Source organism: Channa argus, unplaced genomic scaffold (assembly GCF_033026475.1).
Source record: "Channa argus isolate prfri unplaced genomic scaffold, Channa argus male v1.0 Contig009, whole genome shotgun sequence".
In the NCBI taxonomy this organism is placed as follows: domain Eukaryota; kingdom Metazoa; phylum Chordata; class Actinopteri; order Anabantiformes; family Channidae; genus Channa; species Channa argus.
In genome coordinates, this window is record NW_027125228.1 from 859,786 (window position 1) to 884,176 (window position 24,391).

A 24,391-nucleotide genomic window follows, 5' to 3' on the forward strand; every position below is an offset into this window, starting at 1 on the left:
ACAAGCTGGTGTTACTGCCTATTTATTCATAGAAATTGTTCTATATTTTCATCAAATTTTGATCTTTCATTGCTGTTTTGCTACTTTATTGGTTTGCCAACCATCGTGCTTCATTACTAGTAGACCATGTTACGGTCCTGGCCATATGTGTTGTTTTTATTTTCTTGTTCTTATAGGTGCCCTGCCTGATTGGCTGGATTGGGGGGCAGTACAGGAAGCTGATTGGTCCATCCTACACTTCCTGGAGTTTTAAAAGTATGGTTCCCAACAGCTAGCGAGGCTCTTTCTGGCATCAGCACCTGTTTGCTGTTCTTGGTTTCCAAACCTTATTTAGCAATTTTGAATTGTTAGGTTTTGTGCCGTGGTTTTGTTTATAAATTGTATATTTTGTAAATAGTATTAAATCTGTAGGGGTGGACTGCCATTTTTCTTTTGATTGTTTTCTCTTGTTTTCACATTAGGGAGTTAGGGTTAGCGACTGTCTTTTGGTTTGTTTATTTCTATCAGGCTAGCTAGCACTTTCTGTGGGAAATGGCTTATTTTGTTTATTATGTTGGCCTTGGTTCGCCCTGAGTTGTAGTGTCATGTTTTGTTTGACACTTTCTTTCGTTTAAAATAAATATCATTCTGTTGGAACATCTCAATCCTGGATTTTGGTTTGGGGATCGGAGAGGGAACATGCAAATTTATCTTTGTATGTTTCACCCTGACCCCCTAGACAGGGGCGTAACAGACCAGTACAGTTATAGTACTTTGTACTTTGCCACATTTATCTTCTTCTTAGCAAGTGTCATGCATTCTGCTTCTCTAGCGTTTTTAAGAGCTGTTGATGATGTCAAATGCATGTTACGGCCACACCGCTCTCTAAGCGCCCGATCTCGTCCGATCTCGGCAGCCAAATAGGGCCGGGCCTGGTTAGTACTTGGTAGGAAGACCGCCTGGGAATACCAGGTGCTGTAAGCTTTTTTGCTTGGGTTTACGGGCAGCTCAAGCTGGTGTTACTGCCTATTTATTCATAGAAATTGTTCTATATTTTCATCAAATTTTGTTCTTTCATTGCTGTTTTGCTACTTTATTGGTTTGCCAACCATCGTGCTTCATTACTAGTAGACCATGTTACGGTCCTGGCCATATGTGTTGTTTTTATTTTCTTGTTCTTATAGGTGCCCTGCCTGATTGGCCGGATTTGGGGGAAGTACAGGAAGCTGATTGGTCCATCCTACACTTCCTGGAGTTTTAAAAGTACGGTTCCCAACAGCTAGCGAGGCTCTTTCTGGCAGCAGCACCTGTTTGCTGTTCTTGGTTTCCAAATCTTATTTAGCATTTTTGAATTGTTAGGTTTTGTGCCGTGGTTTTGTTTATAAATTGTATATTTTGTAAATAGTATTAAATCTGTAGGGGTGGACTGCCATTTTCTTTTGATTGTTTTCTCTTGTTTTCACATTAGGGAGTTAGGGTTAGCGACTATCTTTTGGTTTGTTTATTTCTATCAGGCTAGCTAGCACTTTCTGTGGGAAATGGCTTATTTTGTTTATTATGTTGGCCTTGGTTCGCCCTGAGTTGTAGTGTCATGTTTTGTTTGACACTTTCTTTCGTTTAAAATAAATATCATTCTGTTGGAACATCTCAATCCTGGATTTTGGTTTGAGGATCGGAGAGGGAACATGCAAATTTATCTTTGTATGTTTCACCCTGACCCCCTAGACAGGGGCGTAACAGACCAGTACAGTTATAGTACTTTGTACTTTGCCACATTTATCTTCTTCTTAGCAAGTGTCATGCATTCTGCTTCTCTAGCGTTTTTAAGAGCTGTTGATAATGTCAAATGCAGCTTACGGCCACACCGCTCTCTAAGCGCCCGATCTCGTCCGATCTCGGCAGCCAAATAGAGCCGGGCCTGGTTAGTACTTGGTAGGAAGACCGCCTGGGAATACCAGGTGCTGTAAGCTTTTTTGCTTGGGTTTACAGGCAGCACAAGCTGGTGTTACTGCCTATTTATTCATAGAAATTGTTCTATATTTTCATCAAATTTTGTTCTTTCATTGCTGTTTTGCTACTTTATTGGTTTGCCAACCATCGTGCTTCATTACTAGTAGACCATGTTACGGTCCTGGCCATATGTGTTGTTTTTTTTTTCTTGTTCTTATAGGTGCCCTGCCTGATTGGCCGGATTGGGGGGCAGTACAGGAGGCTGATTGGTCCATCCTACACTTGCTGGAGTTTTAAAAGTACGGTTCCCAACAGCTAGCGAGGCTCTTTCTGGCATCAGCACCTGTTTGCTGTTCTTGGTTTCCAAACCTTATTTAGCATTTTTGAATTGTTAGGTTTTGTGCCGTGGTTTTGTTTATAAATTGTATATTTTGTAAATAGTATTAAATCTGTAGGGGTGAACAGCCATTTTCTTTTGATTGTTTTCTCTTGTTTTCACATTAGGGAGTTAGGGTTAGTGACTGTCTTTTGGTTTGTTTATTTCTATCAGGCTAGCTAGCACTTTCTGTGGGAAATGGCTTATTTTGTTTATTATGTTGGCCTTGGTTCGCCCTGAGTTGTAGTGTCATGTTTTGTTTGACACTTTCTTTCGTTTAAAATAAATATCATTCTGTTGGAACATCTCGATTCTGGATTTTGGTTTGGGGATCGGAGAGGGAACATGCTAATTTATCTTTGTATGTTGCACCCTGACCCCCTAGACAGGGGCGTAACAGACCAGTACAGTTATAGTACTTTGTACTTTGCCACATTTATCTTCTTCTTAGCAAGTGTCATGCATTCTGCTTCTCCAGCGTTTTTAAGAGCTGTTGATGATGTCAAATGCAGCTTACGGCCACACCGCTCTCTGAGCGCCCGATCTCGTCCGATCTCGGCAGCCAAATAGGGCCGGGCCTGGTTAGTACTTGGTAGGAAGACCGCCTGGGAATACCAGGTGCTGTAAGCTTTTTTGCTTGGGTTTACGGGCAGCACAAGTTGGTGTTACTGCCTATTTATTCATAGAAATTGTTCTATATTTTCATCAAATTTTGTTCTTTCATTGCTGTTTTGCTACTTTATTGGTTTGTCAACCATCGTGCTTCATTACTAGTAGACCATGTTACGGTCCTGGCCATATGTGTTGTTTTTATTTTCTTGTTCTTATAGGTGCCCTGCCTGAATGGCCGGATTGGGGGGCAGTACAGGAAGCTGATTGGTCCATCCTACACTTCCTGGAGTTTTAAAAGTACGGTTCCCAACAGCTAGCGAGGCTCTTTCTGGCATCAGCACCTGTTTGCTGTTCTTGGTTTCCAAACCTTATTTAGCATTTTTGAATTGTTAGGTTTTGTGCAGTGGTTTTGTTCATAAATTGTATATTTTGTAAATAGTATTAAATCTGTAGGGGTGAACTGCCATTTTCTTTGGACTGTTTTCACATTAGGGAGTTAGGGTTAGCGACTGTCTTTTGGTTTGTTTATTTCTATCAGGCTAGCTAGCACTTTCTGTGGGAAATGGCTTATTTTGTTTATTATGTTGGCCTTGGTTCGCCCTGAGTTGTAGTGTCATGTTTTGTTTGACACTTTCTTTCGTTTAAAATAAATATCATTCTGTTGGAACATCTCGATCCTGGATTTTGGTTTGGGGATCGGAGAGGGAACATGCTAATTTATCTTTGTATGTTGCACCCTGACCCCCTAGAAAGGGGCGTAACAGACCAGTACAGTTATAGTACTTTGTACTTTGCCACATTTATCTTCTTCTTAGCAAGTGTCATGCATTCTGCTTCTCCAGCGTTTTTAAGAGCTGTTGATGATATCAAATGCAGCTTACGGCCACACCGCTCTCTAAGCGCCCGATCTCGTCCGATCTCGGCAGCCAAATAGAGCCGGGCCTGGTTAGTACTTGGTAGGAAGACCGCCTGGGAATACCAGGTGCTGTAAGCTTTTTTGCTTGGGTTTACGGGCAGCACAAGCTGGTGTTACTGCCTATTTATTCATAGAAATTGTTCTATATTTTCATCAAATTTTGATCTTTCATTGCTGTTTTGCTACTTTATTGGTTTGCCAACCATCGTGCTTCATTACTAGTAGACCATGTTACGGTCCTGGCCATATGTGTTGTTTTTATTTTCTTGTTCTTATAGGTGCCCTGCCTGATTGGCTGGATTGGGGGGCAGTACAGGAAGCTGATTGGTCCATCCTACACTTCCTGGAGTTTTAAAAGTATGGTTCCCAACAGCTAGCGAGGCTCTTTCTGGCATCAGCACCTGTTTGCTGTTCTTGGTTTCCAAACCTTATTTAGCAATTTTGAATTGTTAGGTTTTGTGCCGTGGTTTTGTTTATAAATTGTATATTTTGTAAATAGTATTAAATCTGTAGGGGTGGACTGCCATTTTTCTTTTGATTGTTTTCTCTTGTTTTCACATTAGGGAGTTAGGGTTAGCGACTGTCTTTTGGTTTGTTTCTTTCTATCAGGCTAGCTAGCACTTTCTGTGGGAAATGGCTTATTTTGTTTATTATGTTGGCCTTGGTTCGCCCTGAGTTGTAGTGTCATGTTTTGTTTGACACTTTCTTTCGTTTAAAATAAATATCATTCTGTTGGAACATCTCAATCCTGGATTTTGGTTTGGGGATCGGAGAGGGAACATGCAAATTTATCTTTGTATGTTTCACCCTGACCCCCTAGACAGGGGCGTAACAGACCAGTACAGTTATAGTACTTTGTACTTTGCCACATTTATCTTCTTCTTAGCAAGTGTCATGCATTCTGCTTCTCTAGCGTTTTTAAGAGCTGTTGATGATGTCAAATGCATGTTACGGCCACACCGCTCTCTAAGCGCCCGATCTCGTCCGATCTCGGCAGCCAAATAGGGCCGGGCCTGGTTAGTACTTGGTAGGAAGACCGCCTGGGAATACCAGGTGCTGTAAGCTTTTTTGCTTGGGTTTACAGGCAGCACAAGCTGGTGTTACTGCCTATTTATTCATAGAAATTGTTCTATATTTTCATCAAATTTTGTTCTTTCATTGCTGTTTTGCTACTTTATTGGTTTGCCAACCATCGTGCTTCATTACTAGTAGACCATGTTACGGTCCTGGCCATATGTGTTGTTTTTATTTTCTTGTTCTTATAGGTGCCCTGCCTGATTGGCCGGATTGGGGGGCAGTACAGGAGGCTGATTGGTCCATCCTACACTTGCTGGAGTTTTAAAAGTACGGTTCCCAACAGCTAGCGAGGCTCTTTCTGGCATCAGCACCTGTTTGCTGTTCTTGGTTTCCAAACCTTATTTAGCATTTTTGAATTGTTAGGTTTTGTGCCGTGGTTTTGTTTATAAATTGTATATTTTGTAAATAGTATTAAATCTGTAGGGGTGAACAGCCATTTTGTTTTGATTGTTTTCTCTTGTTTTCACATTAGGGAGTTAGGGTTAGTGACCGTCTTTTGGTTTGTTTATTTCTATCAGGCTAGCTAGCACTTTCTGTGGGAAATGGCTTATTTTGTTTATTATGTTGGCCTTGGTTCGCCCTGAGTTGTAGTGTCATGTTTTGTTTGACACTTTCTTTCGTTTAAAATAAATATCATTCTGTTGGAACATCTCAATCCTGGATTTTGGTTTGAGGATCGGAGAGGGAACATGCGAATTTATCTTTGTATGTTTCACCCTGACCCCCTAGACAGGGGCGTAACAGACCAGTACAGTTATAGTACTTTGTACTTTGCCACATTTATCTTCTTCTTAGCAAGTGTCATGCATTCTGCTTCTCTAGCGTTTTTAAGAGCTGTTGATAATGTCAAATGCAGCTTACGGCCACACCGCTCTGTAAGCGCCCGATCTCGTCCGATCTCGGCAGCCAAATAGAGCCGGGCCTGGTTAGTACTTGGTAGGAAGACCGCCTGGGAATACCAGGTGCTGTAAGCTTTTTTGCTTGGGTTTACAGGCAGCACAAGCTGGTGTTACTGCCTATTTATTCATAGAAATTGTTCTATATTTTCATCAAATTTTGTTCTTTCATTGCTGTTTTGCTACTTTATTGGTTTGCCAACCATCGTGCTTCATTACTAGTAGACCATGTTACGGTCCTGGCCATATGTGTTGTTTTTATTTTCTTGTTCTTATAGGTGCCCTGCCTGATTGGCCGGATTGGGGGGCAGTACAGGAAGCTGATTGGTCCATCCTACACTTCCTGGAGTTTTAAAAGTATGGTTCCCAACAGCTAGCGAGGCTCTTTCTGGCATCAGCACCTGTTTGCTGTTCTTGGTTTCCAAACCTTATTTAGCATTTTTGAATTGTTAGGTTTTGTGCCGTGGTTTTGTTTATAAATTGTATATTTTGTAAATAGTATTAAATCTGTAGGGGTGAACTGCCATTTTCTTTGGACTGTTTTCACATTAGGGAGTTAGGGTTAGCGACTGTCTTTTGGTTTGTTTATTTCTATCAGGCTAGCTAGCACTTTCTGTGGGAAATGGCTTATTTTGTTTATTATGTTGGCCTTGGTTCGCCCTGAGTTGTAGTGTCATGTTTTGTTTGACACTTTCTTTCGTTTAAAATAAATATCATTCTGTTGGAACATCTCGATCCTGGATTTTGGTTTGGGGATCGGAGAGGGAACATGCTAATTTATCTTTGTATGTTGCACCCTGACCCCCTAGAAAGGGGCGTAACAGACCAGTACAGTTATAGTACTTTGTACTTTGCCACATTTATCTTCTTCTTAGCAAGTGTCATGCATTCTGCTTCTCCAGCGTTTTTAAGAGCTGTTGATGATATCAAATGCAGCTTACGGCCACACCGCTCTCTAAGCGCCCGATCTCGTCCGATCTCGGCAGCCAAATAGAGCCGGGCCTGGTTAGTACTTGGTAGGAAGACCGCCTGGGAATACCAGGTGCTGTAAGCTTTTTTGCTTGGGTTTACGGGCAGCACAAGCTGGTGTTACTGCCTATTTATTCATAGAAATTGTTCTATATTTTCATCAAATTTTTTTCTTTCATTGCTGTTTTGCTACTTTATTGGTTTGCCAACCATCGTGCTTCATTACTAGTAGACCATGTTACGGTCCTGGCCATATGTGTTGTTTTTATTTTCTTGTTCTTATAGGTGCCCTGCCTGATTGGCTGGATTGGGGGGCAGTACAGGAAGCTGATTGGTCCATCCTACACTTCCTGGAGTTTTAAAAGTACGGTTCCCAACAGCTAGCGAGGCTCTTTCTGGCAGCAGCACCTGTTTGCTGTTCTTGGTTTCCAAATCTTATTTAGCATTTTTGAATTGTTAGGTTTTGTGCCGTGGTTTTGTTTATAAATTGTATATTTTGTAAATAGTATTAAATCTGTAGGGGTGGACTGCCATTTTTCTTTTGATTGTTTTCTCTTGTTTTCACATTAGGGAGTTAGGGTTAGCGACTGTCTTTTGGTTTGTTTATTTCTATCAGGCTAGCTAGCACTTTCTGTGGGAAATGGCTTATTTTGTTTATTATGTTGGCCTTGGTTCGCCCTGAGTTGTAGTGTCATGTTTTGTTTGACACTTTCTTTCGTTTAAAATAAATATCATTCTGTTGGAACATCTCAATCCTGGATTTTGGTTTGGGGATCGGAGAGGGAACATGCAAATTTATCTTTGTATGTTTCACCCTGACCCCCTAGACAGGGGCGTAACAGACCAGTACAGTTATAGTACTTTGTACTTTGCCACATTTATCTTCTTCTTAGCAAGTGTCATGCATTCTGCTTCTCTAGCGTTTTTAAGAGCTGTTGATGATGTCAAATGCATGTTACGGCCACACCGCTCTCTAAGCGCCCGATCTCGTCCGATCTCGGCAGCCAAATAGGGCCGGGCCTGGTTAGTACTTGGTAGGAAGACCGCCTGGGAATACCAGGTGCTGTAAGCTTTTTTGCTTGGGTTTACGGGCAGCTCAAGCTGGTGTTACTGCCTATTTATTCATAGAAATTGTTCTATATTTTCATCAAATTTTGTTCTTTCATTGCTGTTTTGCTACTTTATTGGTTTGTCAACCATCGTGCTTCATTACTAGTAGACCATGTTACGGTCCTGGCCATATGTGTTGTTTTTATTTTCTTGTTCTTATAGGTGCCCTGCCTGATTGGCCGGATTTGGGGGAAGTACAGGAAGCTGATTGGTCCATCCTACACTTCCTGGAGTTTTAAAAGTACGGTTCCCAACAGCTAGCGAGGCTCTTTCTGGCATCAGCACCTGTTTGCTGTTCTTGGTTTCCAAATCTTATTTAGCATTTTTGAATTGTTAGGTTTTGTGCCGTGGTTTTGTTTATAAATTGTATATTTTGTAAATAGTATTAAATCTGTAGGGGTGGACTGCCATTTTCTTTTGATTGTTTTCTCTTGTTTTCACATTAGGGAGTTAGGGTTAGCGACTATCTTTTGGTTTGTTTATTTCTATCAGGCTAGCTAGCACTTTCTGTGGGAAATGGCTTATTTTGTTTATTATGTTGGCCTTGGTTCGCCCTGAGTTGTAGTGTCATGTTTTGTTTGACACTTTCTTTCGTTTAAAATAAATATCATTCTGTTGGAACATCTCAATCCTGGATTTTGGTTTGAGGATCGGAGAGGGAACATGCAAATTTATCTTTGTATGTTTCACCCTGACCCCCTAGACAGGGGCGTAACAGACCAGTACAGTTATAGTACTTTGTACTTTGCCACATTTATCTTCTTCTTAGCAAGTGTCATGCATTCTGCTTCTCTAGCGTTTTTAAGAGCTGTTGATAATGTCAAATGCAGCTTACGGCCACACCGCTCTCTAAGCGCCCGATCTCGTCCGATCTCGGCAGCCAAATAGAGCCGGGCCTGGTCAGTACTTGGTAGGAAGACCGCCTGGGAATACCAGGTGCTGTAAGCTTTTTTGCTTGGGTTTACAGGCAGCACAAGCTGGTGTTACTGCCTATTTATTCATAGAAATTGTTCTATATTTTCATCAAATTTTGTTCTTTCATTGCTGTTTTGCTACTTTATTGGTTTGCCAACCATCGTGCTTCATTACTAGTAGACCATGTTACGGTCCTGGCCATATGTGTTGTTTTTTTTTTCTTGTTCTTATAGGTGCCCTGCCTGATTGGCCGGATTGGGGGGCAGTACAGGAGGCTGATTGGTCCATCCTACACTTGCTGGAGTTTTAAAAGTACGGTTCCCAACAGCTAGCGAGGCTCTTTCTGGCATCAGCACCTGTTTGCTGTTCTTGGTTTCCAAACCTTATTTAGCATTTTTGAATTGTTAGGTTTTGTGCCGTGGTTTTGTTTATAAATTGTATATTTTGTAAATAGTATTAAATCTGTAGGGGTGAACAGCCATTTTCTTTTGATTGTTTTCTCTTGTTTTCACATTAGGGAGTTAGGGTTAGTGACTGTCTTTTGGTTTGTTTATTTCTATCAGGCTAGCTAGCACTTTCTGTGGGAAATGGCTTATTTTGTTTATTATGTTGGCCTTGGTTCGCCCTGAGTTGTAGTGTCATGTTTTGTTTGACACTTTCTTTCGTTTAAAATAAATATCATTCTGTTGGAACATCTCGATTCTGGATTTTGGTTTGGGGATCGGAGAGGGAACATGCTAATTTATCTTTGTATGTTGCACCCTGACCCCCTAGACAGGGGCGTAACAGACCAGTACAGTTATAGTACTTTGTACTTTGCCACATTTATCTTCTTCTTAGCAAGTGTCATGCATTCTGCTTCTCCAGCGTTTTTAAGAGCTGTTGATGATGTCAAATGCAGCTTACGGCCACACCGCTCTCTGAGCGCCCGATCTCGTCCGATCTCGGCAGCCAAATAGGGCCGGGCCTGGTTAGTACTTGGTAGGAAGACCGCCTGGGAATACCAGGTGCTGTAAGCTTTTTTGCTTGGGTTTACGGGCAGCACAAGTTGGTGTTACTGCCTATTTATTCATAGAAATTGTTCTATATTTTCATCAAATTTTGTTCTTTCATTGCTGTTTTGCTACTTTATTGGTTTGTCAACCATCGTGCTTCATTACTAGTAGACCATGTTACGGTCCTGGCCATATGTGTTGTTTTTATTTTCTTGTTCTTATAGGTGCCCTGCCTGAATGGCCGGATTGGGGGGCAGTACAGGAAGCTGATTGGTCCATCCTACACTTCCTGGAGTTTTAAAAGTACGGTTCCCAACAGCTAGCGAGGCTCTTTCTGGCATCAGCACCTGTTTGCTGTTCTTGGTTTCCAAACCTTATTTAGCATTTTTGAATTGTTAGGTTTTGTGCAGTGGTTTTGTTCATAAATTGTATATTTTGTAAATAGTATTAAATCTGTAGGGGTGAACTGCCATTTTCTTTGGACTGTTTTCACATTAGGGAGTTAGGGTTAGCGACTGTCTTTTGGTTTGTTTATTTCTATCAGGCTAGCTAGCACTTTCTGTGGGAAATGGCTTATTTTGTTTATTATGTTGGCCTTGGTTCGCCCTGAGTTGTAGTGTCATGTTTTGTTTGACACTTTCTTTCGTTTAAAATAAATATCATTCTGTTGGAACATCTCGATCCTGGATTTTGGTTTGGGGATCGGAGAGGGAACATGCTAATTTATCTTTGTATGTTGCACCCTGACCCCCTAGAAAGGGGCGTAACAGACCAGTACAGTTATAGTACTTTGTACTTTGCCACATTTATCTTCTTCTTAGCAAGTGTCATGCATTCTGCTTCTCCAGCGTTTTTAAGAGCTGTTGATGATATCAAATGCAGCTTACGGCCACACCGCTCTCTAAGCGCCCGATCTCGTCCGATCTCGGCAGCCAAATAGAGCCGGGCCTGGTTAGTACTTGGTAGGAAGACCGCCTGGGAATACCAGGTGCTGTAAGCTTTTTTGCTTGGGTTTACGGGCAGCACAAGCTGGTGTTACTGCCTATTTATTCATAGAAATTGTTCTATATTTTCATCAAATTTTGATCTTTCATTGCTGTTTTGCTACTTTATTGGTTTGCCAACCATCGTGCTTCATTACTAGTAGACCATGTTACGGTCCTGGCCATATGTGTTGTTTTTATTTTCTTGTTCTTATAGGTGCCCTGCCTGATTGGCTGGATTGGGGGGCAGTACAGGAAGCTGATTGGTCCATCCTACACTTCCTGGAGTTTTAAAAGTATGGTTCCCAACAGCTAGCGAGGCTCTTTCTGGCATCAGCACCTGTTTGCTGTTCTTGGTTTCCAAACCTTATTTAGCAATTTTGAATTGTTAGGTTTTGTGCCGTGGTTTTGTTTATAAATTGTATATTTTGTAAATAGTATTAAATCTGTAGGGGTGGACTGCCATTTTTCTTTTGATTGTTTTCTCTTGTTTTCACATTAGGGAGTTAGGGTTAGCGACTGTCTTTTGGTTTGTTTCTTTCTATCAGGCTAGCTAGCACTTTCTGTGGGAAATGGCTTATTTTGTTTATTATGTTGGCCTTGGTTCGCCCTGAGTTGTAGTGTCATGTTTTGTTTGACACTTTCTTTCGTTTAAAATAAATATCATTCTGTTGGAACATCTCAATCCTGGATTTTGGTTTGGGGATCGGAGAGGGAACATGCAAATTTATCTTTGTATGTTTCACCCTGACCCCCTAGACAGGGGCGTAACAGACCAGTACAGTTATAGTACTTTGTACTTTGCCACATTTATCTTCTTCTTAGCAAGTGTCATGCATTCTGCTTCTCTAGCGTTTTTAAGAGCTGTTGATGATGTCAAATGCATGTTACGGCCACACCGCTCTCTAAGCGCCCGATCTCGTCCGATCTCGGCAGCCAAATAGGGCCGGGCCTGGTTAGTACTTGGTAGGAAGACCGCCTGGGAATACCAGGTGCTGTAAGCTTTTTTGCTTGGGTTTACGGGCAGCTCAAGCTGGTGTTACTGCCTATTTATTCATAGAAATTGTTCTATATTTTCATCAAATTTTGTTCTTTCATTGCTGTTTTGCTACTTTATTGGTTTGCCAACCATCGTGCTTCATTACTAGTAGACCATGTTACGGTCCTGGCCATATGTGTTGTTTTTATTTTCTTGTTCTTATAGGTGCCCTGCCTGATTGGCCGGATTTGGGGGAAGTACAGGAAGCTGATTGGTCCATCCTACACTTCCTGGAGTTTTAAAAGTACGGTTCCCAACAGCTAGCGAGGCTCTTTCTGGCAGCAGCACCTGTTTGCTGTTCTTGGTTTCCAAATCTTATTTAGCATTTTTGAATTGTTAGGTTTTGTGCCGTGGTTTTGTTTATAAATTGTATATTTTGTAAATAGTATTAAATCTGTAGGGGTGGACTGCCATTTTCTTTTGATTGTTTTCTCTTGTTTTCACATTAGGGAGTTAGGGTTAGCGACTATCTTTTGGTTTGTTTATTTCTATCAGGCTAGCTAGCACTTTCTGTGGGAAATGGCTTATTTTGTTTATTATGTTGGCCTTGGTTCGCCCTGAGTTGTAGTGTCATGTTTTGTTTGACACTTTCTTTCGTTTAAAATAAATATCATTCTGTTGGAACATCTCAATCCTGGATTTTGGTTTGAGGATCGGAGAGGGAACATGCAAATTTATCTTTGTATGTTTCACCCTGACCCCCTAGACAGGGGCGTAACAGACCAGTACAGTTATAGTACTTTGTACTTTGCCACATTTATCTTCTTCTTAGCAAGTGTCATGCATTCTGCTTCTCTAGCGTTTTTAAGAGCTGTTGATAATGTCAAATGCAGCTTACGGCCACACCGCTCTCTAAGCGCCCGATCTCGTCTGATCTCGGCAGCCAAATAGAGCCGGGCCTGGTTAGTACTTGGTAGGAAGACCGCCTGGGAATACCAGGTGCTGTAAGCTTTTTTGCTTGGGTTTACAGGCAGCACAAGCTGGTGTTACTGCCTATTTATTCATAGAAATTGTTCTATATTTTCATCAAATTTTGTTCTTTCATTGCTGTTTTGCTACTTTATTGGTTTGCCAACCATCGTGCTTCATTACTAGTAGACCATGTTACGGTCCTGGCCATATGTGTTGTTTTTTTTTTCTTGTTCTTATAGGTGCCCTGCCTGATTGGCCGGATTGGGGGGCAGTACAGGAGGCTGATTGGTCCATCCTACACTTGCTGGAGTTTTAAAAGTACGGTTCCCAACAGCTAGCGAGGCTCTTTCTGGCATCAGCACCTGTTTGCTGTTCTTGGTTTCCAAACCTTATTTAGCATTTTTGAATTGTTAGGTTTTGTGCCGTGGTTTTGTTTATAAATTGTATATTTTGTAAATAGTATTAAATCTGTAGGGGTGAACAGCCATTTTCTTTTGATTGTTTTCTCTTGTTTTCACATTAGGGAGTTAGGGTTAGTGACTGTCTTTTGGTTTGTTTATTTCTATCAGGCTAGCTAGCACTTTCTGTGGGAAATGGCTTATTTTGTTTATTATGTTGGCCTTGGTTCGCCCTGAGTTGTAGTGTCATGTTTTGTTTGACACTTTCTTTCGTTTAAAATAAATATCATTCTGTTGGAACATCTCGATTCTGGATTTTGGTTTGGGGATCGGAGAGGGAACATGCTAATTTATCTTTGTATGTTGCACCCTGACCCCCTAGACAGGGGCGTAACAGACCAGTACAGTTATAGTACTTTGTACTTTGCCACATTTATCTTCTTCTTAGCAAGTGTCATGCATTCTGCTTCTCCAGCGTTTTTAAGAGCTGTTGATGATGTCAAATGCAGCTTACGGCCACACCGCTCTCTGAGCGCCCGATCTCGTCCGATCTCGGCAGCCAAATAGGGCCGGGCCTGGTTAGTACTTGGTAGGAAGACCGCCTGGGAATACCAGGTGCTGTAAGCTTTTTTGCTTGGGTTTACGGGCAGCACAAGTTGGTGTTACTGCCTATTTATTCATAGAAATTGTTCTATATTTTCATCAAATTTTGTTCTTTCATTGCTGTTTTGCTACTTTATTGGTTTGTCAACCATCGTGCTTCATTACTAGTAGACCATGTTACGGTCCTGGCCATATGTGTTGTTTTTATTTTCTTGTTCTTATAGGTGCCCTGCCTGAATGGCCGGATTGGGGGGCAGTACAGGAAGCTGATTGGTCCATCCTACACTTCCTGGAGTTTTAAAAGTACGGTTCCCAACAGCTAGCGAGGCTCTTTCTGGCATCAGCACCTGTTTGCTGTTCTTGGTTTCCAAACCTTATTTAGCATTTTTGAATTGTTAGGTTTTGTGCAGTGGTTTTGTTCATAAATTGTATATTTTGTAAATAGTATTAAATCTGTAGGGGTGAACTGCCATTTTCTTTGGACTGTTTTCACATTAGGGAGTTAGGGTTAGCGACTGTCTTTTGGTTTGTTTATTTCTATCAGGCTAGCTAGCACTTTCTGTGGGAAATGGCTTATTTTGTTTATTATGTTGGCCTTGGTTCGCCCTGAGTTGTAGTGTCATGTTTTGTTTGACACTTTCTTTCGTTTAAAATAAATATCATTCTGTTGGAACATCTCGATCCTGGATTTTGGTTTGGGGATCGGAGAGGGAACATGCTAATTTATCTTTGTATGTTGCACCCTGACCCCCTAGAAAGGGGCGTAACAGACCAGTACAGTTATAGTACTTTGTACTTTGCCACATTTATCTTCTTCTTAGCAAGTGTCATGCATTCTGCTTCTCCAGCGTTTTTAAGAGCTGTTGATGATATCAAATGCAGCTTACGGCCACACCGCTCTCTAAGCGCCCGATCTCGTCCGATCTCGGCAGCCAAATAGAGCCGGGCCTGGTTAGTACTTGGTAGGAAGACCGCCTGGGAATACCAGGTGCTGTAAGCTTTTTTGCTTGGGTTTACGGGCAGCACAAGCTGGTGTTACTGCCTATTTATTCATAGAAATTGTTCTATATTTTCATCAAATTTTGATCTTTCATTGCTGTTTTGCTACTTTATTGGTTTGCCAACCATCGTGCTTCATTACTAGTAGACCATGTTACGGTCCTGGCCATATGTGTTGTTTTTATTTTCTTGTTCTTATAGGTGCCCTGCCTGATTGGCTGGATTGGGGGGCAGTACAGGAAGCTGATTGGTCCATCCTACACTTCCTGGAGTTTTAAAAGTATGGTTCCCAACAGCTAGCGAGGCTCTTTCTGGCATCAGCACCTGTTTGCTGTTCTTGGTTTCCAAACCTTATTTAGCAATTTTGAATTGTTAGGTTTTGTGCCGTGGTTTTGTTTATAAATTGTATATTTTGTAAATAGTATTAAATCTGTAGGGGTGGACTGCCATTTTTCTTTTGATTGTTTTCTCTTGTTTTCACATTAGGGAGTTAGGGTTAGCGACTGTCTTTTGGTTTGTTTCTTTCTATCAGGCTAGCTAGCACTTTCTGTGGGAAATGGCTTATTTTGTTTATTATGTTGGCCTTGGTTCGCCCTGAGTTGTAGTGTCATGTTTTGTTTGACACTTTCTTTCGTTTAAAATAAATATCATTCTGTTGGAACATCTCAATCCTGGATTTTGGTTTGGGGATCGGAGAGGGAACATGCAAATTTATCTTTGTATGTTTCACCCTGACCCCCTAGACAGGGGCGTAACAGACCAGTACAGTTATAGTACTTTGTACTTTGCCACATTTATCTTCTTCTTAGCAAGTGTCATGCATTCTGCTTCTCTAGCGTTTTTAAGAGCTGTTGATGATGTCAAATGCATGTTACGGCCACACCGCTCTCTAAGCGCCCGATCTCGTCCGATCTCGGCAGCCAAATAGGGCCGGGCCTGGTTAGTACTTGGTAGGAAGACCGCCTGGGAATACCAGGTGCTGTAAGCTTTTTTGCTTGGGTTTACGGGCAGCTCAAGCTGGTGTTACTGCCTATTTATTCATAGAAATTGTTCTATATTTTCATCAAATTTTGTTCTTTCATTGCTGTTTTGCTACTTTATTGGTTTGCCAACCATCGTGCTTCATTACTAGTAGACCATGTTACGGTCCTGGCCATATGTGTTGTTTTTATTTTCTTGTTCTTATAGGTGCCCTGCCTGATTGGCCGGATTTGGGGGAAGTACAGGAAGCTGATTGGTCCATCCTACACTTCCTGGAGTTTTAAAAGTACGGTTCCCAACAGCTAGCGAGGCTCTTTCTGGCAGCAGCACCTGTTTGCTGTTCTTGGTTTCCAAATCTTATTTAGCATTTTTGAATTGTTAGGTTTTGTGCCGTGGTTTTGTTTATAAATTGTATATTTTGTAAATAGTATTAAATCTGTAGGGGTGGACTGCCATTTTCTTTTGATTGTTTTCTCTTGTTTTCACATTAGGGAGTTAGGGTTAGCGACTATCTTTTGGTTTGTTTATTTCTATCAGGCTAGCTAGCACTTTCTGTGGGAAATGGCTTATTTTGTTTATTATGTTGGCCTTGGTTCGCCCTGAGTTGTAGTGTCATGTTTTGTTTGACACTTTCTTTCGTTTAAAATAAATATCATTCTGTTGGAACATCTCAATCCTGGATTTTGGTTTGAGGATCGGAGAGGGAACATGCAAATTTATCTTTGTATGTTTCACCCTGACCCCCTAGACAGGGGCGTAACAGACCAGTACAGTTATAGTACTTTGTACTTTGCCACATTTATCTTCTTCTTAGCAAGTGTCATGCATTCTGCTTCTCTAGCGTTTTTAAGAGCTGTTGATAATGTCAAATGCAGCTTACGGCCACACCGCTCTCTAAGCGCCCGATCTCGTCCGATCTCGGCAGCCAAATAGAGCCGGGCCTGGTTAGTACTTGGTAGGAAGACCGCCTGGGAATACCAGGTGCTGTAAGCTTTTTTGCTTGGGTTTACAGGCAGCACAAGCTGGTGTTACTGCCTATTTATTCATAGAAATTGTTCTATATTTTCATCAAATTTTGTTCTTTCATTGCTGTTTTGCTACTTTATTGGTTTGCCAACCATCGTGCTTCATTACTAGTAGACCATGTTACGGTCCTGGCCATATGTGTTGTTTTTTTTTTCTTGTTCTTATAGGTGCCCTGCCTGATTGGCCGGATTGGGGGGCAGTACAGGAGGCTGATTGGTCCATCCTACACTTGCTGGAGTTTTAAAAGTACGGTTCCCAACAGCTAGCGAGGCTCTTTCTGGCATCAGCACCTGTTTGCTGTTCTTGGTTTCCAAACCTTATTTAGCATTTTTGAATTGTTAGGTTTTGTGCCGTGGTTTTGTTTATAAATTGTATATTTTGTAAATAGTATTAAATCTGTAGGGGTGAACAGCCATTTTCTTTTGATTGTTTTCTCTTGTTTTCACATTAGGGAGTTAGGGTTTGTGACTGTCTTTTGGTTTGTTTATTTCTATCAGGCTAGCTAGCACTTTCTGTGGGAAATGGCTTATTTTGTTTATTATGTTGGCCTTGGTTCGCCCTGAGTTGTAGTGTCATGTTTTGTTTGACACTTTCTTTCGTTTAAAATAAATATCATTCTGTTGGAACATCTCAATCCTGGATTTTGGTTTGAGGATCGGAGAGGGAACATGCAAATTTATCTTTGTATGTTTCACCCTGACCCCCTAGACAGGGGCGTAACAGACCAGTACAGTTATAGTACTTTGTACTTTGCCACATTTATCTTCTTCTTAGCAAGTGTCATGCATTCTGCTTCTCTAGCGTTTTTAAGAGCTGTTGATAATGTCAAATGCAGCTTACGGCCACACCGCTCTCTAAGCGCCCGATCTCGTCCGATCTCGGCAGCCAAATAGAGCCGGGCCTGGTTAGTACTTGGTAGGAAGACCGCCTGGGAATACCAGGTGCTGTAAGCTTTTTTGCTTGGGTTTACAGGCAGCACAAGCTGGTGTTACTGCCTATTTATTCATAGAAATTGTTCTATATTTTCATCAAATTTTGTTCTTTCATTGCTGTTTTGCTACTTTATTGGTTTGCCAACCATCGTGCTTCATTACTAGTAGACCATGTTACGGTCCTGGCCATATGTGTTGTTTTTATTTTCTTGTTCTTATAGGTGCCCTGCCTGATTGGCCGGATTGGGGGGCAGTACAGGAAGCTGATTGGTCCATCCTACACTTCCTGGAGTTTTAAAAGTACGGTTCCCAACAGCTAGCGAGGCTCTTTCTGGCATCAGCACCTGTTTGCTGTTCTTGGTTTCCAAACCTTATTTAGCATTTTTGAATTGTTAGGTTTTGTGCCGTGGTTTTGTTTATAAATTGTATATTTTGTAAATAGTATTAAATCTGTAGGGGTGAACTGCCATTTTCTTTGGACTGTTTTCACATTAGGGAGTTAGGGTTAGCGACTGTCTTTTGGTTTGTTTATTTCTATCAGGCTAGCTAGCACTTTCTGTGGGAAATGGCTTATTTTGTTTATTATGTTGGCCTTGGTTTGCCCTGAGTTGTAGTGTCATGTTTTGTTTGACACTTTCTTTCGTTTAAAATAAATATCATTCTGTTGGAACATCTCGATCCTGGATTTTGGTTTGGGGATCGGAGAGGGAACATGCTAATTTATCTTTGTATGTTGCACCCTCACCCCCTAGAAAGGGGCGTAACAGACCAGTACAGTTATAGTACTTTGTACTTTGACACATTTATCTTGTTCTTAGCAAGTGTCATGCATTCTGCTTCTCCAGCGTTTTTAAGAGCTGTTGATGAAATCAAATGCAGCTTACGGCCACACCGCTCTCTAAGCGCCCGATCTCGTCCGATCTCGGCAGCCAAATAGGGCCGGGCCTGGTTAGTACTTGGTAGGAAGACCGCCTGGGAATACCAGGTGCTGTAAGCTTTTTTGCTTGGGTTTACGGGCAGCTCAAGCTGGTGTTACTGCCTATTTATTCATAGAAATTGTTCTATATTTTCATCAAATTTTGTTCTTTCATTGCTGTTTTGCTACTTTATTGGTTTGTCAACCATCGTGCTTCATTACTAGTAGACCATGTTACGGTCCTGGCCATATGTGTTGTTTTTATTTTGTTGTTCTTATAGGTGCCCTGCCTGATTGGCCGGATTTGGGGGAAGTACAGGATGCTGATTGGTCCATCCTACACTTCCTGGAGTTTTAAAAGTACGGTTCCCAACAGCTAGCGAGGCTCTTTCTGGCAGCAGCACCTGTTTGCTGTTCTTGGTTTCCAAATCTTATTTAGCATTTTTGAATTGTTAGGTTTTGTGCCGTGGTTTTGTTTATAAATTGTATATTTTGTAAATAGTATTAAATCTGTAGGGGTGAACTGCCATTTTCTTTGGACTGTTTTCACATTAGGGAGTTAGGGTTAGCGACTATCTTTTGGTTTGTTTATTTCTATCAGGCTAGCTAGCACTTTCTGTGGGAAATGGCTTATTTTGTTTATTATGTTGGCCTTGGTTCGCCCTGAGTTGTAGTGTCATGTTTTGTTTGACACTTTCTTTCGTTTAAAATAAATATCATTCTGTTGGAACATCTCGATCCTGGATTTTGGTTTGGGGATCGGAGAGGGAACATGCTAATTTATCTTTGTATGTTGCACCCTGACCCCCTAGAAAGGGGCGTAACAGACCAGTACAGTTATAGTAGATTGTACTTTGCCACATTTATCTTCTTCTTAGCAAGTGTCATGCATTCTGCTTCTCCAGCGTTTTTAAGAGCTGTTGATGATATCAAATGCAGCTTACGGCCACACCGCTCTCTAAGCGCCCGATCTCGTCCGATCTCGGCAGCCAAAGAGAGCCGGGCCTGGTTAGTACTTGGTAGGAAGACCGCCTGGGAATACCAGGTGCTGTAAGCTTTTTTGCTTGGGTTTACGGGCAGCACAAGCTGGTGTTACTGCCTATTTATTCATAGAAATTGTTCTATATTTTCATCAAATTTTGTTCTTTCATTGCTGTTTTGCTACTTTATTGGTTTGTCAACCATCGTGCTTCATTACTAGTAGACCATGTTACGGTCCTGGCCATATGTGTTGTTTTTATTTTCTTGTTCTTATAGGTGCCCTGCCTGATTGGCCGGATTGGGGGGCAGTACAGGAAGCTGATTGGTCCATCCTACACTTCCTGGAGTTTTAAATGTACGGTTCCCAACAGCTAGCGAGGCTCTTTCTGGCAGCAGCACCTGTTTGCTGTTCTTGGTTTCCAAATCTTATTTAGCATTTTTGAATTGTTAGGTTTTGTGCCGTGGTTTTGTTTATAAATTGTATATTTTGTAAATAGTATTAAATCTGTAGGGGTGGACTGCCATTTTCTTTGGACTGTTTTCACATTAGGGAGTTAGGGTTAGCGACTGTCTTTTGGTTTGTTTCTTTCTATCAGGCTAGCTAGCACTTTCTGTGGGAAATGGCTTATTTTGTTTATTATGTTGGCCTTGGTTCGCCCTGAGTTGTAGTGTCATGTTTTGTTTGACACTTTCTTTCGTTTAAAATAAATATCATTCTGTTGGAACATCTCAATCCTGGATTTTGGTTTGAGGATCGGAGAGGGAACATGCAAATTTATCTTTGTATGTTTCACCCTGACCCCCTAGACAGGGGCGTAACAGACCAGTACAGTTATAGTACTTTGTACTTTGCCACATTTATCTTCTTCTTAGCAAGTGTCATGCATTCTGCTTCTCTAGCGTTTTTAAGAGCTGTTGATAATGTCAAATGCAGCTTACGGCCACACCGCTCTCTAAGCGCCCGATCTCGTCCGATCTCGGCAGCCAAATAGAGCCGGGCCTGGTTAGTACTTGGTAGGAAGACCGCCTGGGAATACCAGGTGCTGTAAGCTTTTTTGCTTGGGTTTACAGGCAGCACAAGCTGGTGTTACTGCCTATTTATTCATAGAAATTGTTCTATATTTTCATCAAATTTTGTTCTTTCATTGCTGTTTTGCTACTTTATTGGTTTGCCAACCATCGTGCTTCATTACTAGTAGACCATGTTACGGTCCTGGCCATATGTGTTGTTTTTTTTTTCTTGTTCTTATAGGTGCCCTGCCTGATTGGCCGGATTGGGGGGCAGTACAGGAGGCTGATTGGTCCATCCTACACTTGCTGGAGTTTTAAAAGTACGGTTCCCAACAGCTAGCGAGGCTCTTTCTGGCATCAGCACCTGTTTGCTGTTCTTGGTTTCCAAACCTTATTTAGCATTTTTGAATTGTTAGGTTTTGTGCCGTGGTTTTGTTTATAAATTGTATATTTTGTAAATAGTATTAAATCTGTAGGGGTGAACAGCCATTTTCTTTTGATTGTTTTCTCTTGTTTTCACATTAGGGAGTTAGGGTTAGTGACTGTCTTTTGGTTTGTTTATTTCTATCAGGCTAGCTAGCACTTTCTGTGGGAAATGGCTTATTTTGTTTATTATGTTGGCCTTGGTTCGCCCTGAGTTGTAGTGTCATGTTTTGTTTGACACTTTCTTTCGTTTAAAATAAATATCATTCTGTTGGAACATCTCAATCCTGGATTTTGGTTTGAGGATCGGAGAGGGAACATGCAAATTTATCTTTGTATGTTTCACCCTGACCCCCTAGACAGGGGCGTAACAGACCAGTACAGTTATAGTACTTTGTACTTTGCCACATTTATCTTCTTCTTAGCAAGTGTCATGCATTCTGCTTCTCTAGCGTTTTTAAGAGCTGTTGATAATGTCAAATGCAGCTTACGGCCACACCGCTCTCTAAGCGCCCGATCTCGTCCGATCTCGGCAGCCAAATAGAGCCGGGCCTGGTTAGTACTTGGTAGGAAGACCGCCTGGGAATACCAGGTGCTGTAAGCTTTTTTGCTTGGGTTTACAGGCAGCACAAGCTGGTGTTACTGCCTATTTATTCATAGAAATTGTTCTATATTTTCATCAAATTTTGTTCTTTCATTGCTGTTTTGCTACTTTATTGGTTTGCCAACCATCGTGCTTCATTACTAGTAGACCATGTTACGGTCCTGGCCATATGTGTTGTTTTTTTTTTCTTGTTCTTATAGGTGCCCTGCCTGATTGGCCGGATTGGGGGGCAGTACAGGAGGCTGATTGGTCCATCCTACACTTGCTGGAGTTTTAAAAGTACGGTTCCCAACAGCTAGCGAGGCTCTTTCTGGCATCAGCACCTGTTTGCTGTTCTTGGTTTCCAAACCTTATTTAGCATTTTTGAATTGTTAGGTTTTGTGCCGTGGTTTTGTTTATAAATTGTATATTTTGTAAATAGTATTAAATCTGTAGGGGTGAACTGCCATTTTCTTTGGACTGTTTTCACATTAGGGAGTTAGGGTTAGCGACTGTCTTTTGGTTTGTTTATTTCTATCAGGCTAGCTAGCACTTTCTGTGGGAAATGGCTTATTTTGTTTATTATGTTGGCCTTGGTTTGCCCTGAGTTGTAGTGTCATGTTTTGTTTGACACTTTCTTTCGTTTAAAATAAATATCATTCTGTTGGAACATCTCGATCCTGGATTTTGGTTTGGGGATCGGAGAGGGAACATGCTAATTTATCTTTGTATGTTGCACCCTCACCCCCTAGAAAGGGGCGTAACAGACCAGTACAGTTATAGTACTTTGTACTTTGACACATTTATCTTGTTCTTAGCAAGTGTCATGCATTCTGCTTCTCCAGCGTTTTTAAGAGCTGTTGATGAAATCAAATGCAGCTTACGGCCACACCGCTCTCTAAGCGCCCGATCTCGTCCGATCTCGGCAGCCAAATAGGGCCGGGCCTGGTTAGTACTTGGTAGGAAGACCGCCTGGGAATACCAGGTGCTGTAAGCTTTTTTGCTTGGGTTTACGGGCAGCTCAAGCTGGTGTTACTGCCTATTTATTCATAGAAATTGTTCTATATTTTCATCAAATTTTGTTCTTTCATTGCTGTTTTGCTACTTTATTGGTTTGTCAACCATCGTGCTTCATTACTAGTAGACCATGTTACGGTCCTGGCCATATGTGTTGTTTTTATTTTGTTGTTCTTATAGGTGCCCTGCCTGATTGGCCGGATTTGGGGGAAGTACAGGATGCTGATTGGTCCATCCTACACTTCCTGGAGTTTTAAAAGTACGGTTCCCAACAGCTAGCGAGGCTCTTTCTGGCAGCAGCACCTGTTTGCTGTTCTTGGTTTCCAAATCTTATTTAGCATTTTTGAATTGTTAGGTTTTGTGCCGTGGTTTTGTTTATAAATTGTATATTTTGTAAATAGTATTAAATCTGTAGGGGTGAACTGCCATTTTCTTTGGACTGTTTTCACATTAGGGAGTTAGGGTTAGCGACTATCTTTTGGTTTGTTTATTTCTATCAGGCTAGCTAGCACTTTCTGTGGGAAATGGCTTATTTTGTTTATTATGTTGGCCTTGGTTCGCCCTGAGTTGTAGTGTCATGTTTTGTTTGACACTTTCTTTCGTTTAAAATAAATATCATTCTGTTGGAACATCTCGATCCTGGATTTTGGTTTGGGGATCGGAGAGGGAACATGCTAATTTATCTTTGTATGTTGCACCCTGACCCCCTAGAAAGGGGCGTAACAGACCAGTACAGTTATAGTAGATTGTACTTTGCCACATTTATCTTCTTCTTAGCAAGTGTCATGCATTCTGCTTCTCCAGCGTTTTTAAGAGCTGTTGATGATATCAAATGCAGCTTACGGCCACACCGCTCTCTAAGCGCCCGATCTCGTCCGATCTCGGCAGCAAAAGAGAGCCGGGCCTGGTTAGTACTTGGTAGGAAGACCGCCTGGGAATACCAGGTGCTGTAAGCTTTTTTGCTTGGGTTTACGGGCAGCACAAGCTGGTGTTACTGCCTATTTATTCATAGAAATTGTTCTATATTTTCATCAAATTTTGTTCTTTCATTGCTGTTTTGCTACTTTATTGGTTTGTCAACCATCGTGCTTCATTACTAGTAGACCATGTTACGGTCCTGGCCATATGTGTTGTTTTTATTTTCTTGTTCTTATAGGTGCCCTGCCTGATTGGCCGGATTGGGGGGCAGTACAGGAAGCTGATTGGTCCATCCTACACTTCCTGGAGTTTTAAATGTACGGTTCCCAACAGCTAGCGAGGCTCTTTCTGGCAGCAGCACCTGTTTGCTGTTCTTGGTTTCCAAATCTTATTTAGCATTTTTGAATTGTTAGGTTTTGTGCCGTGGTTTTGTTTATAAATTGTATATTTTGTAAATAGTATTAAATCTGTAGGGGTGGACTGCCATTTTCTTTGGACTGTTTTCACATTAGGGAGTTAGGGTTAGCGACTGTCTTTTGGTTTGTTTCTTTCTATCAGGCTAGCTAGCACTTTCTGTGGGAAATGGCTTATTTTGTTTATTATGTTGGCCTTGGTTCGCCCTGAGTTGTAGTGTCATGTTTTGTTTGACACTTTCTTTCGTTTAAAATAAATATCATTCTGTTGGAACATCTCGATCCTGGATTTTGGTTTGGGGATCGGAGAGGGAACATGCTAATTTATCTTTGTATGTTGCACCCTGACCCCCTAGAAAGGGGCGTAACAGACCAGTACAGTTATAGTACTTTGTACTTTGCCACATTTATCTTCTTCTTAGCAAGTGTCATGCATTCTGCTTCTCTAGCGTTTTTAAGAG

The 24,391-nt window shown here is 41.4% G+C and overlaps 3 non-coding genes and 21 pseudogenes across 3 annotated transcripts; all 24 read left to right on the forward strand.

The window, feature by feature from the left end:
* The first annotated feature begins 844 nt into the window (after window positions 1-844).
* On the forward strand, window positions 845-963 carry LOC137110478 (5S ribosomal RNA; annotated as a pseudogene).
* Window positions 964-1,830: 867 nt separating this feature from the next.
* LOC137111114 (5S ribosomal RNA) lies at window positions 1,831-1,949 on the forward strand (annotated as a pseudogene).
* Window positions 1,950-2,816: 867 nt separating this feature from the next.
* LOC137110180 (5S ribosomal RNA) lies at window positions 2,817-2,935 on the forward strand (annotated as a pseudogene).
* Window positions 2,936-3,792: 857 nt separating this feature from the next.
* Window positions 3,793-3,911, forward strand: LOC137111115 (5S ribosomal RNA; annotated as a pseudogene).
* Window positions 3,912-4,779: 868 nt separating this feature from the next.
* On the forward strand, window positions 4,780-4,898 carry LOC137110479 (5S ribosomal RNA; annotated as a pseudogene).
* An 867-nt stretch (window positions 4,899-5,765) lies between these two features.
* LOC137111008 (5S ribosomal RNA) lies at window positions 5,766-5,884 on the forward strand. Its single transcript, XR_010912315.1, has one exon. It is a non-coding gene; the product is annotated as a 5S ribosomal RNA (ribosomal RNA).
* Window positions 5,885-6,741: 857 nt separating this feature from the next.
* LOC137111116 (5S ribosomal RNA) lies at window positions 6,742-6,860 on the forward strand (annotated as a pseudogene).
* An 868-nt stretch (window positions 6,861-7,728) lies between these two features.
* Window positions 7,729-7,847, forward strand: LOC137110480 (5S ribosomal RNA; annotated as a pseudogene).
* An 867-nt stretch (window positions 7,848-8,714) lies between these two features.
* Window positions 8,715-8,833, forward strand: LOC137110022 (5S ribosomal RNA; annotated as a pseudogene).
* An 867-nt stretch (window positions 8,834-9,700) lies between these two features.
* Window positions 9,701-9,819, forward strand: LOC137110181 (5S ribosomal RNA; annotated as a pseudogene).
* An 857-nt stretch (window positions 9,820-10,676) lies between these two features.
* On the forward strand, window positions 10,677-10,795 carry LOC137111117 (5S ribosomal RNA; annotated as a pseudogene).
* Window positions 10,796-11,663: 868 nt separating this feature from the next.
* On the forward strand, window positions 11,664-11,782 carry LOC137110481 (5S ribosomal RNA; annotated as a pseudogene).
* Window positions 11,783-12,649: 867 nt separating this feature from the next.
* LOC137111383 (5S ribosomal RNA) lies at window positions 12,650-12,768 on the forward strand (annotated as a pseudogene).
* Window positions 12,769-13,635: 867 nt separating this feature from the next.
* LOC137110182 (5S ribosomal RNA) lies at window positions 13,636-13,754 on the forward strand (annotated as a pseudogene).
* An 857-nt stretch (window positions 13,755-14,611) lies between these two features.
* Window positions 14,612-14,730, forward strand: LOC137111118 (5S ribosomal RNA; annotated as a pseudogene).
* An 868-nt stretch (window positions 14,731-15,598) lies between these two features.
* Window positions 15,599-15,717, forward strand: LOC137110482 (5S ribosomal RNA; annotated as a pseudogene).
* Window positions 15,718-16,584: 867 nt separating this feature from the next.
* Window positions 16,585-16,703, forward strand: LOC137111119 (5S ribosomal RNA; annotated as a pseudogene).
* An 867-nt stretch (window positions 16,704-17,570) lies between these two features.
* Window positions 17,571-17,689, forward strand: LOC137111120 (5S ribosomal RNA; annotated as a pseudogene).
* Window positions 17,690-18,546: 857 nt separating this feature from the next.
* LOC137111390 (5S ribosomal RNA) lies at window positions 18,547-18,665 on the forward strand (annotated as a pseudogene).
* An 857-nt stretch (window positions 18,666-19,522) lies between these two features.
* On the forward strand, window positions 19,523-19,641 carry LOC137110014 (5S ribosomal RNA). The gene has a single exon (XR_010912302.1). It is a non-coding gene; the product is annotated as a 5S ribosomal RNA (ribosomal RNA).
* Window positions 19,642-20,498: 857 nt separating this feature from the next.
* Window positions 20,499-20,617, forward strand: LOC137111121 (5S ribosomal RNA; annotated as a pseudogene).
* An 867-nt stretch (window positions 20,618-21,484) lies between these two features.
* LOC137111122 (5S ribosomal RNA) lies at window positions 21,485-21,603 on the forward strand (annotated as a pseudogene).
* Window positions 21,604-22,460: 857 nt separating this feature from the next.
* LOC137111391 (5S ribosomal RNA) lies at window positions 22,461-22,579 on the forward strand (annotated as a pseudogene).
* An 857-nt stretch (window positions 22,580-23,436) lies between these two features.
* Window positions 23,437-23,555, forward strand: LOC137110072 (5S ribosomal RNA). Its single transcript, XR_010912303.1, has one exon. It is a non-coding gene; the product is annotated as a 5S ribosomal RNA (ribosomal RNA).
* The last annotated feature ends 836 nt before the right edge of the window (window positions 23,556-24,391 follow it).